This window comes from Felis catus, chromosome B1, assembly GCF_018350175.1.
Source record: "Felis catus isolate Fca126 chromosome B1, F.catus_Fca126_mat1.0, whole genome shotgun sequence".
NCBI lineage: Eukaryota > Metazoa > Chordata > Mammalia > Carnivora > Felidae > Felis > Felis catus.
Genome location: NC_058371.1, coordinates 203,609,076 through 203,633,234, shown reverse-complemented (window position 1 = coordinate 203,633,234; position 24,159 = coordinate 203,609,076). Strand labels below are relative to the sequence as shown.

At 42.4% G+C, this 24,159-nt stretch overlaps 1 protein-coding gene across 13 annotated transcripts in view; it reads left to right on the top strand.

Annotated features, from left to right (window-relative positions):
* Window positions 1-24,159, top strand: part of FAM193A (family with sequence similarity 193 member A) — a 169,973-nt gene that overhangs the window by 44,548 nt on the left and 101,266 nt on the right. For 5 of the 13 annotated variants that reach the window (XM_023253474.2, XM_045056889.1, XM_045056887.1 and 2 more), the window contains exon 1: window positions 14,372-14,685. The exons of 3 other annotated variants lie outside the window; for them this stretch is intronic. The gene's annotated coding sequence lies outside the window, so the exon portion shown is untranslated. Of the gene's footprint in view, window positions 1-14,370; window positions 14,686-15,067; window positions 15,251-24,159 lie in introns of those variants that run through there. 5 more of the 13 variants (XM_045056888.1, XM_023253473.2, XM_045056890.1 and 2 more) reach the window with 2 other exon arrangements.

The following is a 24,159-nucleotide window of genomic DNA, read 5'->3' as shown; positions in this document are numbered from 1 at the left end:
AGTCTCCTGGCAATGAAATTTCTTCAGTATTTGTTTCTGAGAAAATCTCTCTCCATTATTTTTAGAAAGATATCTTTGCTGGGTATAGAATTTTGACTTAATAGGTGGTGGTTGTTGCTTTTCCCTTTCAGTACTCTAAAAAAAAAAAAAAAATCACCGTCTTCTGGGTTTCATGTCCCCATCCTCCCCCCCGCCAGGAACCCTGCTGTAATTCTTGTTTTTGTTCTTCTGTGTCTTATGTCTCTTATCTCTGGCTGCCTTCAAGATTTTCCCTTTTTCGTTTGTAGCATTTTGGAAGTGATATAATGAGGCAGGTTTTTTTTTTGTTTGTTTTTTTTTTTTTGTTTTTTTTGTTTTTGGGTTTTTTTAGCCTACTTGATATTCTCTGTGCTTCTTGGATCTGTGGTTTGGTGTGTCATTAATTTTGGAAAGTTCTCAACCGTAATTTCTTCTGCTCTGTTCACCTCTTGCTAGGATTCTGATTACCTATAAATGAGAATGTTTCCTATTGTGTCACACTTCTTGTTTGTTCCCCCCCACCGCCCACCTTTTCTTTTTGTGTTTTAGTTTGGGTGAGTTGATCTGTCTTCAAGCTCACTGATTCTGTAGTGTTCATTTCCCTGCTGAAACTACCTTTCTGATGTTGTCCACTTTTTCTGTCCATAGTCTTTAATATATTAATTATATTAGTTATTTCAAATTCCCTGTTAGATAGTTCCAACACCTGCTTCATGTCTGAATCTTGTTTTGATGATTGCTCTGTCTCTTGGGAGTGTGGGTTGTTTTTTCCCCATGCCTTTTATATGCTTTATAATTGTTTTTCAAAGCCAGACATACTGTATAGGACAGTAGAAACTGAAGTAAATCATTTTTATGCCTGGAAATGGACACAGCTTTCTTTCTACTCGGTCTTTAGTGCTGTAGTTTGTATTACTCTCGTTAAAAGTAGACCTAGGTTTAGGATTTATTGTTGCTTTGGTTATTGTCAGTGCACCACAGCTGTCTAAGTTCTGTAGCAATGGCTTATGTTTAGTGTGAAGGTGGGTTACCAGAACTCTGTAATTCTGAGTTTTAAGTCTTCCCTATTTGTAGTACTTCACAAAGTGTATCTTTGCACACCCTTATTCCTCTCCGTCCGTCCTAGTAGTAGTCTTCAGTTGGCTGTTATTTGAAGCTTTTTTATTTAATCATGTTTGGTGGTAGTGTGGTGCTGTCTTCATTATTCTGAGTAAGACTCCGCGTTAGGCATGTATGGCAACCCTGAGTCTTGGGGAGTGGCCCTCTTGGTTCTTCTGTCCCTTCTTCGTTGGCTCAGGTTATGGGCTCATTGTGTAATCCTGCCCCTTCTCCAGGAGTAAATGCCACCCCACCCCCCCCATTCCCTTCCCCAAGTTGTAATGAGTGTTCACCACAGCCCTCCCCTGTACAGATTAAGGCTTTTGTTCCTTAGTGGAGATGGAAGGGAAGGACCTGGGTGAAATTTCTTGCCCCTCCCACTTGGCTGCTGCTCCCCTGCCCAGTTCTGTACTGCCATCAGTGCTTCTTAGGGCTCTTTCACGTCTTTTCAGTGACCATCCTGTGGGTTTCGTAGGCAGGTTGCAAAGGGATACAGACTTCCCCAATTTCTGTGACCCCAGGAGTTGTCCTGACAGTTTGCAGTCTTCACAATTTGTCATCTGTTCATAACAGTCTTCTTATCAGTGCCACATTGCGTCCACCTCAGGTGAGTGTGTATGCTCTTTCCTTGAAGGCACTCGGAGTTTGGGCCAATTTGCTCTGTGACCTCAGTTCCCTGGTAGCTTCAAAAAAAGTCATGGACTTGGAAATTAGTTGGTTTTCATTGTTAAGTGTGGGAGCAGTCCATCCTGGGGCAGAAGCCAGAAGCAACCTTCCTCTGTCTTGAGGAACGGAAAGAAGTTTTATAAAGCTTGATGAAGTCCAGTTCATCATTTTTTTCCCTTTTATTATTAGTGCTTTTCAGGATCCTAAGAAATCTGTCTACCCCAAGGTTGAAATCTTTTGTCTACTCTAAGGTTGGGAAGATTTTTTTACTTTGTTTTCATATTAAAGTTTTATAATTTTAGCTTTTTATGTTTTTAAAGATTTTATTTTTAAGTAATCTCTGTACCCAAGGAGAGACTTGAACTCATGACCCTGAGATCAAGAGTCGCACGCTCCACTGGCTGAGCCAGCCAGTGCCCCTATAATTTAGCTTTTATGTATAGGTCTGTAATTCATTTCACATTAATTTTTACAGTGGTGTTAGGTAAGGTTGGAGGTGTTTTCCTATGGATTTCCAGTTGTGTATCATTTACTGAGAAGCCTCTTCCTCACCAACTGAATTACCTTGTTCTTTTGTCAAACATTTATTTCTTTTTTTCAAAACTTTTTTTATTGTTAAATAAAATTGTTAAATATTGTTAAATGCTGTAGAAGAGCATACAATGAATGTATAGCTCTGTAAATTATTTGAATTTGACCCCTAGCATGAGTACCAGTCAGATAAATAGAACATTCTGGTGACTCTAAAAGCCCACTAAAGGTTGGTTACAGTTCCCTTTTTTTCCCTTTGTAGGTAACCACTAAGCATACATACCTAAACAGTATAGTTTTGCCTGTTTTTGAATATTACATAAATGGAAGCAAACTACCTACAGTCTTTGGTATATGGCTTTTTTCATGCAATAATATTTTTAAGATTTGTTTTGAACTGAGCTACAATTTGATCATTTCATTGCTGAGTAGTGTTTCACTATACGAATAGACTACAATACATTTATCCATTCTATAGTTGATGGGTATCTGGGCTATTTCCAGTTTGGAGCTGGTATGAATAATCTTGTACAGGTATCTCGGTGCCTACAAAACAAGGTATCAGGAAAGATACGTATTTAGAAGAGAAACTACTTGGTCATAATATATTGTGTTTTTGAAGTCTTAAAATATAGTGTGTGTTCCCCAACATGGTTATACCTGTTTCCACTCTACCAGAGTTCCCGTGGTTTTGTTTTTTTGCCTAAATGGTCACAGTTGTTTTTTTTCTTTTTAATCTTTTTTAACGTTTATTTATTTTTGAGACAGAGCATGAATGGGGGAGGGTTAGAGAGAGAGGGAGACACACAATCTGAAGCAGGCTCCAGGCTCTGAGCTGTCAGCACAGAGCCCGACGCGGGGCCTGAACCCACGGACTGTGAGATCATGAACTGAGCTGAAGTTGGACAAGCTCAACCTACTGAGCCACCCAGGTGCCCCAACACAGTTTTTTTTTATTTTAGCTACTCTGCTTGGTATTTTACTGTGATTTTAATTTACATTCTTTGACTATATGTTAATTGACCATTTGGATATCCTTTTTTTGTGAAAGCCTGTTCAAGTCTTTTACTCATTTATTTTCTATTGAGTTTTAGATCTTTTTCTTAGTTTTTTTTCTTTCTTAATGCTGTCTTTTGTCTAGAAGTTTATTTAAAATTTTTTTTTTAATGTTTATTTTTGAGAGAGAGAGACAAGAGTGTGAGTGGGCAAGGGGGTAGAGAGAGAGGGAGACATAGAACCCGAAGCAGGCTCTAGGCTCCAAGCAGGCTCAGCACAGCACCCAGTGCAGGGCTCAAACTCATGAACCGCGAGATCATGACCTGAGCCGAAGTCGGAGGCTTAACCGACTGAGCCACCCAGGCACTCCTGGAAGTTTGTTTTTAAATAGTTAGATCTGTTCACTCCTTTATGCTGTAGTTCTTTTGATGTCTTGCTTTAAAATGTTTTCCTTCACTGGAGATCATGAAGATACCAATGTTATCTTTCACATTTAGGTCTATAATTTGAAATTGATTTTTGTATATCATGTGATGTAGGGATTATATTTTATTTTTCCTTCATTTGGATACATAGTTGTCGTAATACTATTAGTTAAAAAGAATGTTCTTTCCACAGTGCTATGGAATGCCATCTCTGTTATAAATTTAGAGTCTGTAAATATCTTGGTTCTGTGTTCTTTGTCTATTTGTCTATCCTTGGATCAATACCATTCTCCCTCAGTTAGTGCAGCTATTTTTTTTTTAATGTTTATTTATTTTTGAGAGAGACAGTATGAGCAGGGGCGGGGCAGAGAGAGAGAGAGAGAGGGAGGGAGAGAGGGAGGGAGGGAGAGAGAATCCCAAGCAGGCTCCATCCACACTGTCAGCAAAGAGCCCGACATAGGCTCGATCCCATGAACCATGAGATCATGACCTGAGCTGAATTCAAGACCTGGACATTTAACTGACTGCACCCCCCCCCCCCCCCCCCCCCCCCAGCGCCCAGTACAGCATTTTAATAAGTCCTGGTAGTCCTCCTTGTTTTGGTTATTCTTGGCTCCCTTGTCTTTTTATGTAAATTCTAGACTCTCAGTTTCCATATACAGATTTGTTTGAATTTTGGTTCAAATTCCATTGAATATATAGATCAGTCTGAGGAATGATGACATTGTCACCTCGAGTTTTTCATCTTTGAAGCTGATATTTTTCTCCATTTATTTGAGTATCTGTACCTTTCTCAATAAAAATGTATAGTTTTCTCTAACTTTGAGTTTTCATCTGTAAGTGTGTGATTTCCGTTTACTTTGGGTGTCTTTACTTTTGTCAATAAAGATTTATAGTCTTCTCTTTTAGGTATAGTTTTCTCTGCACGGTTTCCCTCTAGCTTTTGATTTATTCTGTGGCATTTAAGAAGTTTTAAAATCACTTAACTTAGAAACAATTTCAAATTTATAGAAAAGTACAAAAATATTACCAAATTTCTAAATCCTCTTGGCCCAGATTCCCCAACTTTTGGCATTTTAATACATTTGCCTTATCATTACATCTCTCCCTTCCTCTCTCTTCCCCTTCTTCTCTCTATACACACATGTATATGTTTTACGATTTTTCTCTGGGCTCCCTTGAAGAAAAATTATAAACATAGTGTCCATTACCTCTAGTATGAATGTGTATTTTTCTAAAAACAGGAACATTCTTCTCCATATAAATTGTATACCTGTCAAATCAGAAAATTAGCATTGTTACAGTATTAACATCTCACCCACAGGTTCTTTCACATTTCACCATTTGTCCCCCAAATGTTTTTTTTTTTTAATTTTAATGTTTATTTATTTGGGGTGGGGGATGCAGAGAGAGAGAGGGAGGGAGGGAGGAAGGGAGGGAGGGAGAGAGAGAGAGAGAGAAAGGGAGGGAGGGAGGGAGGAAGGAAGGAAGGAAGGAAGGAAGGAAGGAAGGAAGGAAGGAAGGAAGGAAGGAAGGAAGGAGTCCCAAGGAGGCTCCATGCTGTCAGTAGAGAGCCCGACACAGGGCTTGATCTCAGGAACTGTGAGATCATGACCTGAGCTGAAAGCAAGAGTTGGATGCTTAATCAACTGAGCCACTCAGGCACTCTGCCTCCCCCCACCCCAGAGTGTTCCTAATAGCAAAAACAAACGAAAGAACTTTCCTCCCTGTTCCTTTATGGTCCAGAATAAGTTTTGAGATCACTCACTGCATTTGGTTGCCATATTTGGAATTTCTCAGTCTTTTGTCTTTCATGACCTTGACTTTTTTTTTTTTTTTCAAGATTTTATTTTTTTGGGGCACCTGGATGGCTCAGTCGGTTGAGTGTCCGACTTCAACTCAGGTCATGATCTCATGGTTCATGGGTTCGAGCCTTGTGTCCGGCTCTGTGCTGACAGCTCGGCACAGAACTCAGATTCTGTGTCTCCCTCCCTCTCTGCTCCTCCCCTGTTCACGCTTTGTCTCTCACTCAAAGATAAACAACAACAACAACAACAACAACAACAACAAAAAGATTTTATTTTTGAGTAATCTCTATATCCAATGTGGGGCTCAAACTTACAGCCCCAAGATCAAGAGTCACATGCTCCACCAACTGAGCCAGCCAGGCACTCTGACCTTGACATTTTTACGAGAGACTGCACACTTGGTAGAATGACCCTTAACTTGGGTGTATCTGAGGTTTCCCCCTGATTAGACTCAGATTTTGCACTTGAGCAGGAATTTCATACAAGTGATGCTGTGTTCTTTGTAGCACATCATCTCAGGAGTTTGTGGTGTTGATTTGTTCCATTATGGGTGGCGATAATTCCCACCTAATGGTTAAGCTATCTGATTGGTTTGCTCACTATAAAGTTAATAAGAATCTTGTATTTACTAGTAATGATTAGGTAATGTCTTTTGTAGGGAAATACTTTGAAGTTGTTGTAAATGTCCTGTTTCTCATCAGACCTTCTCCCTCTGGTTTTAGCATCTATTGGTGGTTCTTAGTTGAGTCCAGTTAATCTGTGGTAGCCAAATGGTGACCTTTTAATGTTGTCATTCCTTTAGCGTTTATTGACAGTCTGCAGTAAGCTAGGGCTCTCCTTTCTCGTTATCTGTGTACCTCCTATATAAATATGAACTTACGGGTTTCTGTTTTACGCATTATCTCAAATATAGCCAGATTTGGTGGAAACTCCTGGTTTTAATAGATTATATGCTGGCTGCTGAATCCTTTAGACATATCTTCATTGTTCTTTGAGTGTTTCTTTATAGTACCAGAAGTTCCGTTCTTATGTTGAGTTTTTTTCTGCCACAACCCTGAAATCAGCCATTATTCTAAGAAGCCTTAGTTTCTGTTAATAGACCGTGGTATTTACAAATCAAAATTTGGGTGCTAGATGTTCTCACAGCCAACAGAGATAGGAAATAAATGTATGCGTGTGTAGACTCATCCACCTGTATCAGGTTTTGTGATCTATTAAAACCAGGAGTTTGCACCAGATCTTTTCAGTTCTGGTCCAGCGTTTGGAGTTTACTATGGCCTTCTTCCATTGTATACTTGTGCCTCTCTAATCCTACAGTGAGAAACCTCGCTGCATTATCTTCAGTATATTTCCTCATTTCTCAGTCCTTGTGTTTGTAATTAGTCTCCAACTGCCAGCCACGTTTCGCGGCCCTGGCTCCACTGACTCATGCTGCCCTGGCGTATTATGTCCCTCCGTACCATAATGGCCATAATGGCCAGTTTCCATGAGTGTAGCACCTGGTGGGGTTTTTTTTGTTTTTTTTTTTGGTAGATGTTATAAGTGGTAACTTAAATTTAAAAAAAAATATTTGTTGTTGGAATATGGGAATATAATTTAAAATATTTTGTTATTTATCAACATTTGTAAGATGTTTATTTTTACATCCTTTTGGGTTTTCTGTGTGTACAGTTATATCATCTGCAAATAGTGACACTTCTTGTTCTCTTTTCTAATCATCAGTCCTTTTATTTTTCTTTCCTTACTGTTGTGGCTGGGATCTCTGGGATGAAGTTGAATAGAAATGATGGTTGCAGGTACCTTCAATCTCATTCCTGATTCCAAAGGGAAAACTTGCACTGTTTTGTTTTTACGTTTTTTGTCAATAGATTTTTTTTTTAAGATAGCCTTTATTTATCATTTTAAGAAAGTTACCTTGTATTCCTGGTTAATTAGGAATGTTTTTATTAATGAATGGATGTTCAGTTTTATCAAAAGCCTTTTCTGGCATCTGTTTAATTACATGGTACTTGTGTCTTGTTCTGTAATGTGATGAAGTAATTAGAAAATCAGCTCAGTGTTGAACTATAAATTCTTGGGTAAAAACCCACTTTGCCATAGTAGTATCCTTTTCTGTCTATTGCCAGATTCAGTTTGCTCATACAATAATTTAGAATTTTTTTGCATTTATTTTCATGAATGAGAGTAACTTGGAATTTTCTTTCATCTGTTGGATTTCAGGATGTAGATTATGGTTAATTTTTGGTGTGTACCTTTTTCTGTTATCTGGAAGAGTTTGTCTAAAATTAGACTTATTACGGGGCGCCTGGGTGGCTCAGTCGGTTGGCGGCCGACTTCGGCTCAGGTCATGATCTCGAGGTCTGTGAGTTCCAGCCCCGCGTTGGGCTCTGTGCTAACAGCTCAGAGCCTGGAGCCTGCTTCGGATTCTGTGTCTCCCTCTCTCTCTGTCCCTCCCCTGCTTCTCTCTGTCTCTCTCAAAAATAATAAATGTTAAAAAAAATTAAAAAAAATAAAATAAAATTAGACTTATTTCTTAAACATTTTGTTTTTGGGATGTTTATTTATTTTTGAAGGAGAAAGAGAACATGAGTGGGGGAGGGGGCAGAGAGAGACACACACAGAATCCAAAGCAGGCTCCAGGCTTCGAGCTGTCAGCACAGAGCCCGACGTGGGGCTCAAACTCACGGACCACGAGATCATGACCTAAGTAGGAGGCTTAACTGCTGAGCCCCCCAGGCCCCTACACTTATTTCTTATTACATTTTGCTAGAAGTCATCTCAGCTTGGACTTCCATCTGGTCGAGTTTATTTACTAATTAAAGTACTGCTCCAGTTTCTATCTATCATCTGTTTTGGTAAATTGTACTTTCCAGGAATTCTTTGAACATTTCATCAAACTTTCACCAAAAGTTTGACCTAAATATGTTGATACTTATTTATTGTTATTGCTATTTTAAGTGAGTTTGATGTAACGATGTTTTCATTTTGACCTTGGTGTTTTGCACTTTCTCCTTCCTCTTGAGTCTCGCCATTATCTGTCCATTTTTTTGCTCGTCTGAGAAGCAGTTTTTGGCTTTGTTGGTGTCTGCTAATGCACATGTATTTTGATTTTGATGCCCCACCTATACTCCACCTCCCTTAGCTGGCTGGTGTGCCCATGCCCCAGCTGTGTGAGCCCTAGGACTCATACAGCTGTATTTTGGGAAGGGTGCCTTCATCTGAGAAGCTGCCTTGCCCAGGAAGGGACTCCAGCACATCTTCCAGTGTCTGGAGCCAGCTCACCTAGGTTGAATCCTCGTTCTGAGACTTACTAGCCAGCGTGAACAAGTTTTCTCAAACTCAGCACTTTAATTTTCTTTTCAGTAAAGTGAGGATGGTAATTGGACTCACCATATAAGGCTGTTGGGATGATTAGAAGCTCCTGTACATATTGAGGAAATTAGCCTATTGCCTCTGTATTACAGATATTTTGTCTAAGTTGGTTATTAAAAAAAAAAACAACTTTATGCTTTACAGAAGTTTTAAATTTCTGTGTCAAAAAACTTGGGAGTTTAAAAGGATTAAAGTATTTAGAGCTATCGTCAGCTGTAGTCAAAGTCTCATTTTCTAGCTGTTCTTTTTCCTATTTGTAAATTATTCCCTGTGACTTCATTTCCTTCTGCTTAGGGCTGGATATTTATTCTTTATTATTAGTTCATAGAAGATGGGAAAAGGGAGAAATAGTGGCTTTCCAGCCCAGTACTGCTCAAGAGAAATGGAATGTAAGCCACATGTAATTGTAAAATTGTTAGTAACCAGGGGCGCAAGGGGGGGGGGGTGGGGGGTGGGGGGGGTGGGGGGTGGTGGGGGGCCTCAGTCGGTTAAGCGTCTGACTCTTGATCTCAGCTCAGGTCGTGATCCCAGGGTTGTGGGATTCTGCCCCGTGTCAGTCTCAGCACTGAGTTTGGAGCCTGCTTGAGATATTCTCTCTGTCTCTGTCTCTGTCTCTGTCCCTCCCTCCCTCCCTCCCTCCCTCCCTCCCTCCCTCCCTCCCTCCCTCTCTCTCCTTCTGCCCCTCCCCCGCTCTCTCTCTCAAAAAAAAAAAAAGTGGCGAGGTGGAAAGAGTAGATGAAACATAATTGTTGAAGCTGAGTGATGGGTACATGAAGAGTTCATTATACTATTCTTTCGTCTTTTATATGTGTTGGGATATTTCCATAATAATGTCTTGAAAGTGTACTGAGGGGATACCTGGCCAGAGCTTGTGACCCATCATCTCAGTTTGAGCCCCATGTAGGGTGTAGAAATTACTTAAAATAAAAGGGGGTACCTAGGTGGCTCGGTCAGTTAAGCATCTGACTCTTGATCTCAGCTTAGGTCTTGATCGCAGGGTTGCGAATTCGAGCCCTGCGTTGTGCTCCATGCTGGGCGTGCAGCCTACTTAAAAATATATTTAAAAAAAAATTTTTTTTTCAACGTTTATTTATTTTTGGGACAGAGAGAGACAGAGCATGAACGGGGGAGGGGCAGAGAGAGAGGGAGACACAGAATCGGAAACAGGCTCCAGTCTCCGAGCCATCAGCCCAGAGCCTGACGCGGGGCTCAAACTCACGGACCGCGAGATCGTGACCTGGCTGAAGTCGGACGCTTAACCGACTGTGCCACCCAGGCGCCCCCTTTTTTTTAAAAAAAAAAATTTTTTTTTCAACGTTTATTTATTTTTGGGACAGAGAGAGACAGAGCATGAACGGGGGAGGGGCAGAGAGAGAGGGAGACACAGAATCGGAAACAGGCTCCAGGCTCCGAGCCATCAGCCCAGAGCCTGACGAAAAATATATTTTTTTTAGTAACCATCTTATAAAGGTAAAAAGAAACAAATATAATCAATTTTACCTGGTATATTTTACTTAACCTTAAGTAAGCAGTGACAATATTATTTCAGCATGGAATCAATACAAAAATTATTACTGAAATATTTGCATTCCTTTTTTCATACAAGTCTTTGAAGTCTGGTGTGGATTTTATACTTTGCCACATCTCAGTTTGACTAATCACATTTCAAGTGCTCTGTAGCCACATTTTGATAGTGGCTACCAAGCTGGATCTTGTGTTAGTTTAGGGATCAGCTCAAAGCTGTCTAAAATTGCTTTTGACTTTGCTCTTAAAAAATTTTTTTTTTTTATTGAGGTATGATATACAACATTATATTAGTTGCAGGTGTACAACATAATAAGGCAGTGTTTGTACACACGTGATCACCACAGTAAGTCTGGTATCTGTCACCACACCCGGTTGCAGACTTTTTTCTTACGATGAGAAGTGTTCAGATCTGTTCTCTGAGCAACTTTCAAATATGCAATACAGTATCGTTAACTGTAGTTGTCATGACGTACACAATGACGTCCCTAGGACTTGCTTATCTTGTAACTGGGAGCTTGCACCTTTTGACCCCCTTCACCCATTTCTCTCCTCCTCCAGCCCTGCCGCTGGCATTGCCAGTCTGTTTTGTCTGAGCTCAGTATTTGTTCTTTTCATTGTCGTTTTTTAGATTCAGCATGTAAGTGAAACAATATGGGATTTGTCCTTTTCTGACTTACTTCGCCTTAGCATAGTGCCCTCGAGATCCGTTGGTGTTGAGATTTTGTTCTTTTTTATGGCTGAGTAGTGCTCCATTGTGTTTTCTCCGTTCTTCCATTAATGGACCCTTGGGCTGCTTCCATGCCTCGGCTCTTGTAGCTGCTACTGTAGTGAACGTGGAGGTGCAGACATGGTTTTGAGCTAGTGTTTCCGTTTTCTTTGGATACGTGCCCGGAAGTGGAATTGCTAGGTCACATGGTAGCTCTGTTTCTGATTTTGTGAGGGCCCCCCCCGGCCTGTTTTCCCCAGCAGCTGCACCCGTTTACAGTTCCCACCAACAGTGCCCGGGGTTCCACACCTCGCCAACACCTATTGTTTGTTGTCCTTTCGAGCAAAGCCATTGTAGCGTGTGTGAGGTGAAGACTGTGCTGTTTTTGAATTAAGCTACTATTTGGAATTGAGGTGTGATTGTCGGCGTTAAAAATACAGATTTCAAAAGCTCTTTGAGTCTGTTTTTGTTCAGCCATTTATTTTATATATGGTGCTGACCATTGTATCTCACAGATGTGATTTTATACATAATCACATGTATCTCCTATTTAATGCCAGAAAAAATGCTTATACATATATTTAAAGACTATACAGAGGTGCCTGGGTGGCTCAGTGGGTTAAGCATCTGAGTTCAGCTCAGATCATGATCTCCCAGTTTGTGGGTTCGAGCCCCGTGTAAGGCTCTGTTCTGACAGCGCAAAGCCTGGAATCTGCTTCAGATTCTGTGTCTCCCTCTCGCTGCCCCTCCCTGGCTTGTGCGCGTGCTCGCTCACTCTCTCTCTCTCTCTCTCTCTCTCAAAAATAAACATTAAAAAAAAAAGAATATACAGCCTTTGTTTTTCATCAAAATATGAGATTCTAGTTATTAAATTACTGAAGATGAAATAGAGAACATTTTTAGAATTTCTGATAATGTGGTTAAATGCCTTTCACTATAAATGCAAAAGTTTCTGTACTTGAGACATCAAATGAAGGTACCTGAATCTTCTTGCTTCTGGGTATGTCAGTTTCCCATTCCTTAACTGATTTCTGTTACCAGTTTTTGTCTCTTGGTAAAATTGTTGAAGTTTGTTACCAGAGCCTTGGAGCAGCAGATACACAGTCTGTGTGTCCCTATCAGCAGTGGAGGATGCTGTTCCTGTGCCAGTTTGGGATCCACATGGGCTGGGGTTGTGCTGGCAGGAGGGAAGGGCCTTAGCCTCAGGTCGGGGTCTGTCACATGTGGGTGGAATGCCGTCACCTGGGCACCGGGCTCTCTGTGCTGGCCCCTCCAGTGCACCAGTGCCCAGTGGTGTAGTCAGCACTTTGGCAGGCCACCTAGGCAGCAGAGGAGATGGCGTCTGTGATCCTGACTGAGCAAGGACAGAGATGGCCAGACCCGAATGCCTTGTGAGCACTGAACGTGAGGGCCCCTTCTCACCACCAGCTGGCCTACCGTTTCAGCTTCCAGAAGTCTTTCTAGGAAAGTTTGCTTTTCTCATGATACAAGTGACACATGCCTCTTGAGACGCAGTTAGGGGCTAACTGGAAGTGGGTGTTACTCTGCCCAGTCTTTCTGCACTTCCTCCTCTGTCACTGAAGCCTGGCTTCCCCACTTCTCAGTCCCTGTCCCCATTTATAGGGCCATCCAGGACTTGAGGCCAAGGCATTTGATTCTACACCTCTTTCCTGAAAGCTACCAGGAAAGAAAGAAGATCTCTTCTCTGAAAAGAGGAACCTGCTAGAAGCCTGAGGCACAAACTGAACACAGAGCAGAGAAGGTGGCTGGGAATTGACCCTAAGGTTAGGAGTCCTGGTCTGGAGGAATGTGTGGAGCCATCTTTGCCTAGAGTCACGACATCTGGGGCTGGAGTGGGTTCTCAGAAGCATCAGGAGGGTGTGATGACCAGCAGGCCAGTGGAAGAAAGACCATGCAATAGGAGAGAGTGAACCCCTGTGCCTTATGTCGGTGGAGTCCAGTGTGATGCTGGAGGATTGGTGGCGAGCAAGAGCCTTACTGGCAGGTTGGAGAGTGAGCATGGCCCTGCACCTTTTAGTCCGAGGTGCCTGGCTGTGTGTGGCCGTGGAACACCTGAGATGTGCTCTAAGTGTGCAAGTGCACACTGAATATTGAAGGCTGGGTACGAGAAAGGAGTACGAAATATCTCATTAACAGTTTATATGGATTACCTTTGATATAATATTGTGGGTGTTATTGAGTTAAATATGATGTGAGTAGAATTCACCTGTGGGGTTTTTTTTTTGGAGTGGGGGTTTAATAGACTTCATTTTTTGGAGCAACTTTAGATTCACAGAAAAATTGAGCAAGAAGTACAGGCAGTTCCCACGTACCCCTCCTCCGTCTTCACACGCACGCACGCACGCTCCCACACGGTCAGCATCCCCCACCAGAGGGGCGTTTGTGACAGTTGGTAAGCCTATACTGATACATCATCATTAGCTCAGAGTCCATAGTTTCCATTGGGTCATTTGGTGGTGTACATTCTTTGGGTTTGGACAAATGTCTAATGCTAGGTATCCCTATTACGGTATCATGCAGAGTGGTTTCACTGCCCCAAAAAATCTTCTGTGCTCCTCCTGTACCTCCCTTCCTCCGCCAACCCCTGGCAACCACTTTTTTTTTTTTTTTTTTTTTTTTTTACTGTCTCTTGTGGCTTTGCCTTTTCCAGAATGTCCTGTACATGAAATCATACAGTATGTAGCCTTTTCAAATTGGCTTCTTTCCCTTAGTAGTGTGCATTTAAAGTTCCTCCATGTCTTTTCCTGGCTTGGTGCTCATTTCTTTTGAGTGTGAGTAATATTCCACTGTCTGGATGGATCGTAGTTTATCCATTCACGTTCTGAAGGACATCTTGGTGGCTTCCAAGTTTTGAAATTTTGAATAAAAGTGCTATAAACATTCATATGCAAGTTTTTTTGGTGTGGATCAAAGTTTTCAGCTCCTTTGGGTATATACCAAGGAGCATAATTGCTGGATCGTATGGTAAGAGCATGTTTAGTTTTGTAAGAAGCTGCCAAACTGTCTTCCAAAGTGACCACACCATTTGCGCTCCCACCGCCGTGAACGAGAGTTCCTGTTGCCCCACTCGCTCACCCTCACCCACGTGCCTTGGACTTTGGCCTTTCTGATAGGTGTGAAGTGCTGTCTTGTTTTCACCATTGTTGTTAGTGTGTGTGTGTGTGTGTGTGTGTGTGTGTGTGTGTGTGTGTTTTAATTTACTGCATAGCTCACATTTGTGGCTTGCATTTAATTTCTCTTAGAAAGAGCTGGGGTGCACAGCTCCAACGGAGTTGAAAAGGAAGGAAAAGAGGTTCCTAGCAGCTGGAGGTGGAAGTGTGGTCCCGAGGAGGGTGTTTTGTGTCTTCAGCCTAGTGGTAACAGTGTGCTTGTATCCTCATGGAAATGATGCAGGAAAGAAGGAAAGATTGATGACCCGAAGAATGGAGGGGAGAATCCACAGAACAGAGTCCTCAAGCAGATGGCGGGGCCTGGTGCGTGAGCAGAGGTCTCACCTAGGCGAGGAGGCGTGTGCTGGGTAAGCATGCCGAGGGGCACAGCTCCAGGTAGACGGCTTGGAGCCTCTGGAAACAAACTGCCAGTGGGTTTTCAAACAGGTCGTTAGGACTTCACACCATCATCATTCTGCAGTGCTGTTTGCAGCGCTGAGTGTTGTCGTAGCCTTTAAATGTTTGCAGTTTCAGCAAGAGGTCTGTGCCCTTCCCCTCGATGTGAGACCCACGGGGACCAGACGCTTTGACGGGCGCCTGCTCACCTGGCCAGGGTGCCCTGTCAAGGCTACATATCCGGTGTGTCCCCGCCTCCTGCTGCTGCCCGCCTGTGCACCTGCTTCACATGGAAGTCTCTGCTCTGCCTCCCCTCAGCTTGCTCTCCACACCTCTGCTCCCTTTCTTCTGCAGCTCCTGCCGGGAGGCACCCCTCCCTCTTCCTTCGGACTCTTAGCCCTCCAGTGAAAGTTTCTGTGCCTCCTCTCCCTGCCTTGTGAATTTCTTGGACCATAGCAGTTTTAGTAACAATCCTGGAGGCCAACTCAGTGTTATCACCACATTCTGTGTTATGGGAAGTTGGGGATTCTGCAAAAGGCAAGTACTTTTTGTGGTTATTATTTTAGGTCACTGGCTAGTCTCTGGTGTGGCTGTCCTGGCACCAGGTGCCTCCCTGTGGCCGGGTGTGGGGTGGACGGAGGGGGCTGCCCCTGGCCTGGGTGCCCAGGTCAGCAGGGCCGTGTTGGTGACGAGCTTGCGAGGTGTGTTGAGTGGCTACCTTTGGAATCACCTCAGTCGCTCAGTTTTCAAATGTTGCCTATCCCACTTACAGTGTCTGACTCAAAGCCTTTCCGGCTTCTGTTCTATTTGTGGGTTTTTTTCTTCCCCTCTGGTGATATCTGGGTATTGCTGTAAAGACTGTCAGCACCCTGTACTAAATGACTGGTTACTGGAATTTTCGGATTTTAAAGGGGGTGCAAACTGTAGCCAGAGAAGTTAGTATACTTTGATATCAGCATGTCATTTGACCACAGTAGGTGATTTGTGGTTTCAAGATAGGTGAAAAAGAATGTAAGAAAGACCTATTTCCAGGGCCGTAAGTCTTTCTTAACTGATTTGCTGCTACTAATAAATTCAAGTTCTTTTTCTCTTGCCATATGGAGCTTAAATGCAGAGACCTGAGGTATTCTGTAAACATTTGAATGTGTGAATTGCCATGTGCCAGATGACGGAGCAGTGGCGCTAAACTCGCCCCGGCATCCTGACTTGTTCCGAGGCTGCTTACACATTTGTCTTCTTCCAGCTAAGCAGAATCAAAACAGTCATTGCGTTGCTTACTAGACTTCAAAGAGGACTTCCTGTATGTACAAAGACCATATTCATAACAGTTACATGCTTAAAACCATTTTATATAACTACAGTTTCTGGCAGAGAGCAGGTACCACTGTGCCTTCATTAGTGCGCAAAGCCACCCTGTTGACTTCTGCAGAACCACTGGGCATTCATAGGTAGGCCCAATCAGAAGGTTGACCAGCAGCTATAAGAAACCAACGGTTGCAGATTTTTTTAGGCTTTCTCTACTTTTTAAAATATATAAACTGAAATTGAAGTAAATCCTAAAACAAACAACAAAACACAAAAAAAACCTCACTTCCACATTAGCTATAAAAAGAATGCTATCATAATGTAATAGTAGGGAATCAGTAATTAATGTTTATTGAATTTTTAGGAAGCACCTTTGAAGTCTTGAAATTGCTAAAAGTATTTTACTCTCTGCGATCATATAAATTACATGTTCCAAAACATTAAAATATGTAAATCATTTTGCACCTAACTCATGGTTCTGTTAGCAATTTTATGGTAACTAATTGGAAGAGAACTTAAATATCAATGTTAGTAATTATTTCCCAAGTGGTACCACTTGCTTACAGAACTTGCATGTGCTTTGGGAAAGCTGAGTTCAGAAAGGAAGCAGAAAAGACTGTAGATATTTTAGTGACCACACATGCAGTCATCCCTGGACACAGGTAGCTCACAAAAGATTGTGTGTAAACTCAGCAAGGAAAATGGCGGTGGGAGTAGGGGAGACCAAAGGTGAATTGATGATGTGGAGTAGTGGCCTCATTTCTGTCATTGAGCATTTACTGGGTGCCTGCTGGATGCTGGGTGCTTTGTGGGACTTAAAAATTCTTGAGTGTCATGAGAAGATGGACATTTGAAAGCATAAGGTAGTCGTGTCAAGTATAGAGGGGGTACAGGAATCGGGGTAATTAACTCTGTGGGGCTGTATTGCTTGAGGGGTGGGGAGTAAGTTGGAAGAAAGCACAGTTCACAGAAGAAGAATGATAGCACAGTGAGGTTTGTAAGGGTGCCTAACAGCTGCCTGGTAACGGACGGGAGATTGGTGTTTCAGGATTGGAAATGGCATGTACTAAGGCCCCACAGTTGAGTGGGGCAGAGGTTTGGAATTTTAAGGAATTTCAGCTGGGTAATTCTGCAGCGACTAAGTGACAAGGGCCTTGTATGTCGTGCTTGATCCTTTTAGGCAGGGGACCTATTGAAGGGTTCAAAACAGAGGAATATTCTGGTCACATGTGCAGTATGAGAGGCCATCCTGACAGAAGTAGTGGATATATGGAAAGCAGACAGATGTGTGGGTTGGGGACCAGTCAGGAAGAGACAGCTGTATAGTGTCTGAGGCAGGAGATGTTAATGGGACAAAAACAGGCATGTTTGCTTTGTGTTTTGTGTACGTGAGAATCCTGGCTTTAGCCTTCACTGGGCTGTATCACCTGAGATGTGCCATTATTACCTGACCACCTTTAGTGCTATTATGCCCTAAGATGCCATATTTTCTTTGGGTCTATAATAAGTTTAGCTGTAAAGTCTTTATTTTTAAAAGTTTATTTATTTTGAGAGAGAGAGAGAGAGAGAGCAAGCACATGCAGGGGAGGGACAGAGACAGAGAGGGAGAGAATCCCAAGCAGGCTCCACACTGTCAGCGTGGATCCTGATGTGGGGCTTGCACTCATGACGCAGAGATCATGACCTGAGCTGAAATCGAGAGTCAGACGCTTAACCAACCGAGCCACCCAGACGCCCCTACATGTAAAGTCTTTAAATAGTAAGTCTGAGTTTTTCATATTGCATTTGGAGTTTCTTTTTTGGAGATTGCTTTTATTTTTATTTTTTTATATATATTTTTAATGTTTTTATTTATTTTTTGAAGGAGAGAGAGAGAGAGAGAGAGAGCGAGCGAGCGAGCATGAGTGGGAGAGGAGCAGACAGAGAGGGAGTCACAGAATCTGAAACAGGCTCCAGGCTCTGGGCTGTCAGCACAGAGCCTGACGCGGGGCTCGAACTCACGAACTGTGAGATCATGACCTGAGCCGAAGTCGGATGCGTAACTGACTGAGCCACCGAGGCACCCCTGGAGATTACTTTTAAAACTAGAGTGTAAGCCTGGCAGGAAAATGAATTTGGTATCTTTCTTGCATATATACACATTGGCCACAAGTGACGGCTTGTACCACAGAGTAGAAAACCAGTTTACTGAGAAAGGATGAAGTGTCTTGAGTCACAGGTGCAGAACTCAGTTGTCCGTGGCACTTGCAAGTGTTTTCAGCAGGAGTGCCAATTTAGGAATAAATATCTTCTCTTATGGAAAAACGTCTGGGTTACAACATGGGATCTGAAGTAAGTCAGTAAGTCGATAAAATGCCTTTATATAAATACATTTTATCTGTATGTGTGTAGGATTAGGGGGACGACACTTATTTAGTGTTTATTCTTGTACATTTATTTTTAAAGAATATTGATGTAACCAGACTGGATTTATCCTCCTGTCTTAAACCACTTGAATGAAGGACAGAATATCTCGAACAGCATTGTTCCAACATTGGACAGCAGGCAGTACAGGACAGTGATCTCTGAGAGACAGAAGAACTAAACGAGCTAAGGACTGGCCAAGCTTACTGCCTTGAGAGCATTTGCAGGCCGTGGCTCAGGAAGAAAGGAGGGAGTAGCCCAAAGAGAACCTGGTGGTTTCCTTGGGGTGGGGAGGCCAAAGTAAATTTACAGGGCAGAGTACCAGAGAAGAGAGGGCTGCAAAGAGAAAAAGAGAGTTTTGGAGAACCACGTGGGATTCTCCTTGAGTGCTCAGCTGTGTACGGATGAGCACGAGCTTGTGTGGAAACTGCGTGCCAAGGAAAGAACCCAGGAAGGGAGTCGTGCAACAGTCCTTGGAGCTCACGGCAGGGCCCCAGACAGTTTGTGTGCCCACAGCCAGAGTGGGGGAATCTTGTGACACACAGGTAGTGCACTCCCAGGGTATTGCCTCAGTAGTGGGGCAGATTGAAGGTGCTCTCATCCTGGGAGCATCTCTCTACCTTCCCAATGGAACGCTGCCTGATGCATGAATCACTTAATAAAGCCAGTTAGATCTTTAAAAAACAAACAAACAAACAAAACAAAAAGGTGTTCTGATCCCACCTCCCAAATTTTACAAGCAAGCCTTGGGAAGACCAGATTCTTCCCAAATAATCCAACTATGACCCAGAACAAAGCTCAGAAATATTTGAAGGCGTAAAACAATACCCATGACCTAACACGGTAAAGCCTACAGTGTCTAGACTATCTGGTCAGAAATCATGAGGCACGCAGAGACAGACGCAGGCAAGTACGATCCATAATGAGGTACAAAATGAAAAATAGAAACAGACTCAGAAATGACACATGTGATAGAATTATTAGCTAGATGTTAACGCCATTATCACTATATTCTGTATATTCAGCCGGATAGAGGAAAGCATGAGCATGTTAAAAGGAAACACAGAATAAAAGAAAACCCAGGTGAACTTCTAGACTTGAACGCGTTGGATGCTGCAGCAGAAGAGGTGAAGGAACTTGAGGAGATAGCAATAGAAAGTATCCAAAAAGAACCATGAAGGAGAAGCCTGCAGGGCAGGGCGGGGGTGAACAGAGCATCAGTGAGCTTTGAAACCGCTTCCCGGGGCCCACTGTGTATGTGTAATTGGAGTCCCTGAGAGAAAGAATGGGAATGAGGAATATGAAAAAAATTTGAAGGAATAATGGCTGAAAAATGTCCAATTTGTTGAAAACTATAAACCCACAAATCCCAGAAGCTCGGTAAGCTTCAAGCATAAGAAAGATGAAGAAAAGTACACCAAGACACGTCATCATTGTGTCAGGGAAAACAACGGTTAAAAGAAAAATGCAGTCAGGAAAAGCGATGCATTAGGGGTGCCTGGGTGGCTCAGTGAAGTGTGCAACTTCAGTCAGGTCGTGATCTCACAGTTCGTGGGTTCGAGTCCTACATCGGGCTCTGTGCTGACAGCTCGGAGCCTGGAGCCTGCGTCACATTCTGTGTCTCTCTCGCTCTCTGCCCCTCCCCCACTCATGCTCTGTCTCTCTCAAAAATAAATACACGTTGAGAAAAAAATTTCAGAGAAAAGATGTATTATGTGTTGAACAAAGGTAAAGACGGCAGACTTCTCATGAGACACGGCGCAAGGAGGCGGAGAAAGAACAGCTTTAAAGCACAGGAAGGGAAGAGCGTAACCTGGAATCGTAAACCAGCAAAAATGTCTCTTAAAAGTGAAGACGAGATCAACCTTTTTTCAGACGCAAAAAGCCAAAAGAACGCATGGCCAGTGGATCTCCATCACAAATATGGTAAAGGAAGTTCTGAGGTAGAGAACAGATGTCACCAGGTGGATATGCGAGTCTACAGAAAGAAAGAAATACACTGCAAATTGTAAATGTATGCAGAAAATACGTTTCAAATTACTTTAAAATACAGTTGTCTAGGGGCGCCTGGGTGGCTCAGTCGGTTAAGCGTCCGACTTCAGCCAGGTCACGATCTCGCGGTCCATGAGTTCGAGCCCCGCATCGGGCTCTGTGCTGACAGCTCAGAGCCTGGAGCCTGTTTCAGATTCTGTGTCTCCCTCTCTCTCTGACCATCCCCCGTTCATGCTCTGTCTCTCTCTGTCTCAAAAATAAATAAACGTTAAAAAAAAAAAAATTAAAATACAGTTGTCTAGCACATGGGGTAGGGGCAGAGAGAGCGGGCTACAGAGAATCCCAAGCAGGCTCGGTGCTGACAGCAGAGAGCCCAGCGGGGGCTTGAACTCACGAACTGTGAGATACTGACCTGAGCCAAAGTCAGACGCTCAACTGACTGAGCCACCCAGGCGCCCCTACAATTGTCTATTTAAAAGAAGAGCAGTGGTGTGCCTGGCTGGCTCAGTCAGTGGAGCAGGCAACTCTTTTTTCTCGGTCACGAGTTCAGGCCCCAGGCCCCATGTTGGGGGTAGAGATTACTTAAAATCTCTAAAATCTTAAAAACTAATAATAAAGCAAAAGCAGCAACAAACCCTGAGACTTACGTGTAGAAGGAAAATGTCTGACAACAGTAACATGAAGGCCAGCAGAGGGGAATGTAGGATTCTTGTATGTTTAGTGGTAAAGTCTTACTTGATGACTGGTAAGTGAAAATGTACACCATGACACTAAAGTGACCACTTCAAACGGAAAAGTGTAGCCCACAGTTCAACAAAAGAGATAGAATAGAGTCATAAAAAATACTCAATTTTTAAAAAGCTGAAAAAGAGGAAAAGGAAACAACACATGGGTCATTAGAAAAATAATTAGGTGATAAATTTTATAAACTTAAATATCCATTTAATATCCACAATTGTATTTAATATAAGTGATCTAAACATGCCAATTTTAAATTAAAAAATTTTTAAAAATTGTAATGTTTTTTTATTTTTGAGAGAGACAGAGCTTGAGCAGGGGAGGGGCAGAGAGAGAGACACACACAGAATTGGAAGCAGGCTCTAGGCTCTGAGCTGTCAGCACAGAGCCCAATATGGGGCTCGAACCCATGAGCAGTGAGATCATGACCTGAGCCGAAGTTGGATGCTTAACCAGCTGAACCACCCAGGCGCCCCAAACATGCCAGTTTTAAAAGATTGTGAGATAGGAAAAGTATCACGTCCCAGCTATATGCTTTCTGCTGTAATGTGCTGTAAACATAGAGATGTACACAGTAAAGTCATAGGGAAAGACATGCCTTGCCTTATGTAAGTAGAAAGCTGGAGTGGCTCTTTAAGTATCAGAAAAATAGATACCAGAGCAAAGAGAGTAGTTTCATACTGATATAGGGGTCAGTGTATTAAGAGGACGTAACAGTCCTAAATGTCTTTGCACCGAATAACAAAGCGTCAAAGTATGTGGATGAAAAACTGATAGAACTTCAAGGGAAAACATTGCTGGATCATAGGGTAGATCTATGTTTAGTTTCTTTTTTTTTTTTAATTTTTTTTTCCCAACGTTTTTTTATTTATTTTTGGGACAGAGAGAGATAGAGCATGAACGGGGGAGGGGCAGAGAGAGAGGGAGACACAGAATCGGAAACAGGCTCCAGGCTCTGAGCCATCAGCCCAGAGCCCGATGCGGGGCTCGAACTCACGGACCGCGAGATCGTGACCTGGCTGAAGTCGGACGCTTAACTGACTGCGCCACCCAGGCGCCCCATCTATGTTTAGTTTCTTGAGGAACTTCCATACTGGTCTCCAGAATGGCTGGAGTTTGCATTCCCATCAACAGTGCAAGAGGGTTCCCCCTTTCTCTGCATCCTTTTAGCCATTCTGATAGGTCTGAGGTCGTATCTCATGGTGGTTTTGATTTGTATTTCCCTGATGATGAGTGATGCTGAGCATCTTTTCATGTGTCTGTTGGCCATCTGGACGTCTTCTTTGGAAGAGTGTCTACTCATGTCTTCTGCTCATTTCTTAACTGCATTGTGTGTTTTTGGGTGTGGAGTTTGATAAGTTCTTTACAGATTTTAGATACTAACTCTTTGTCAGATATGTCATTTGCAGATACCTTCTCCTATTCCATAGGCTGCCTTTTAGTTTTGTTGATTGTTTCCTTTGCTGTGCAGAAGCTTTTTATCTTGATGAGGTCCCAATAGTTCATGTTTGCTTTGGTTTTCCTTGTCTTCTGCAACATGTCTAGTAAGAAGTCGCTCTGTTGAGGTCAAAGAGATTGCTGCTTTTGTTCTCCTCTAGAATTTTGATGGTTTCCTGTCTCACATGTAGGTCTTTCATCCATTTTATTTTTGGGTGTGGTGTAAGAAAGTGGTCCAGGTTCATTCTTCTGCATGCCACCCTCCAGTTTTCCCAGCACCACTTACTGAAGAGACTGTCTTTTTTCCATTGGATGTTCTTTCCTGATTTGTCGAAGATGTTGACGTATAGTTGTGTGTCCATTTATGGGTTTTCCGTTCTGTTCCATTGATCTATGTGTCTGTTTTTTTTTTTGTGCCACTACCATACTATCTTGATGATACAGCTTTATAATATAGCTTGAAATCCGGACTTATGCCTCCAGCTTTCTTTTTCAGGATTACTTTTCTTCTTTGGGGGTCTTTTGTGGTTCCATACAAATGTTAAGGTTGTTCTAGTTCTGCGAAAAATGCTGAAAAATGTTACAAGAAATAAGTCAGTCAGGAAAAGACAAATACCATATGATTTCGCTCATATGTGGAATTTAAGAAACAAAACAGATGAACACATGGGAAGTGGGGAGAAAAAGAGAAAAGAGGGAAACCACAAGAGACTCTTAAGGATAGAGAACAAACTGAAGGTTGATGGAGGGAAATTGGGGGATGGGTACTAAGGAGGGTACTTGTAATGAGCACTGGGTGTTGTATGTAAGTGATGAGTCACTGAATTCTACTCCTGAGACCAATATTGTATCATATGTTAACTGACTAAAATTTAGATTAAAAAGAATTTCAAGGAAAAATAGATACATACAAAATTATGGTTGGAGTTTTTAACACCTCTCAGTAATTGATTGAACAAGTAAACAGAAAATAACTAAGGTTATAGAAGACTTGAATGACATTGTTAGCCAACCTGACCTGACAGATGTTTACAGAAAACTCTACCCAACGATAGCAGCACACTTACACATTCTTTTAAGTAAATGTCAAACATTTACCAAATAGACTATATTCTGGCCCATGAAAAGTCATTTTTTTAATGTTTATTTATTTTGAGAGAGTGTGCATGAGCCAGGGAGGGGCAGAGAGAGAGAGAGAGAGAGAGAGAGAGAGAGAGAGAGAGAGAGAAAATCCCAGGCAGGCTCCGTGCTGTCAGCACAGAGTCCGATGCAAGGCTCGAACTCAACAAACCATGAGATCATGGCTTGAGCCAAAATCAGGCATCAGACACTTAACCGACTGAGCCACCCAGGTGCCCCAAAAAAGTCTTGATAAATTTAGAAGAATTAAAATTGTACAAAGCAGCTTCTCTGACTACGTGGAATTATATTAGAAATCACAGATGAAAGACACTTAGCTACACATGTCACACGTTAAATAGCCCATGAGCCAAAGAAGAAGTCAAGAGGGTAATTATAAAGTATTTTGGACCTAATGAGAATGGAAACACCACACATCAAAATTTATAAAT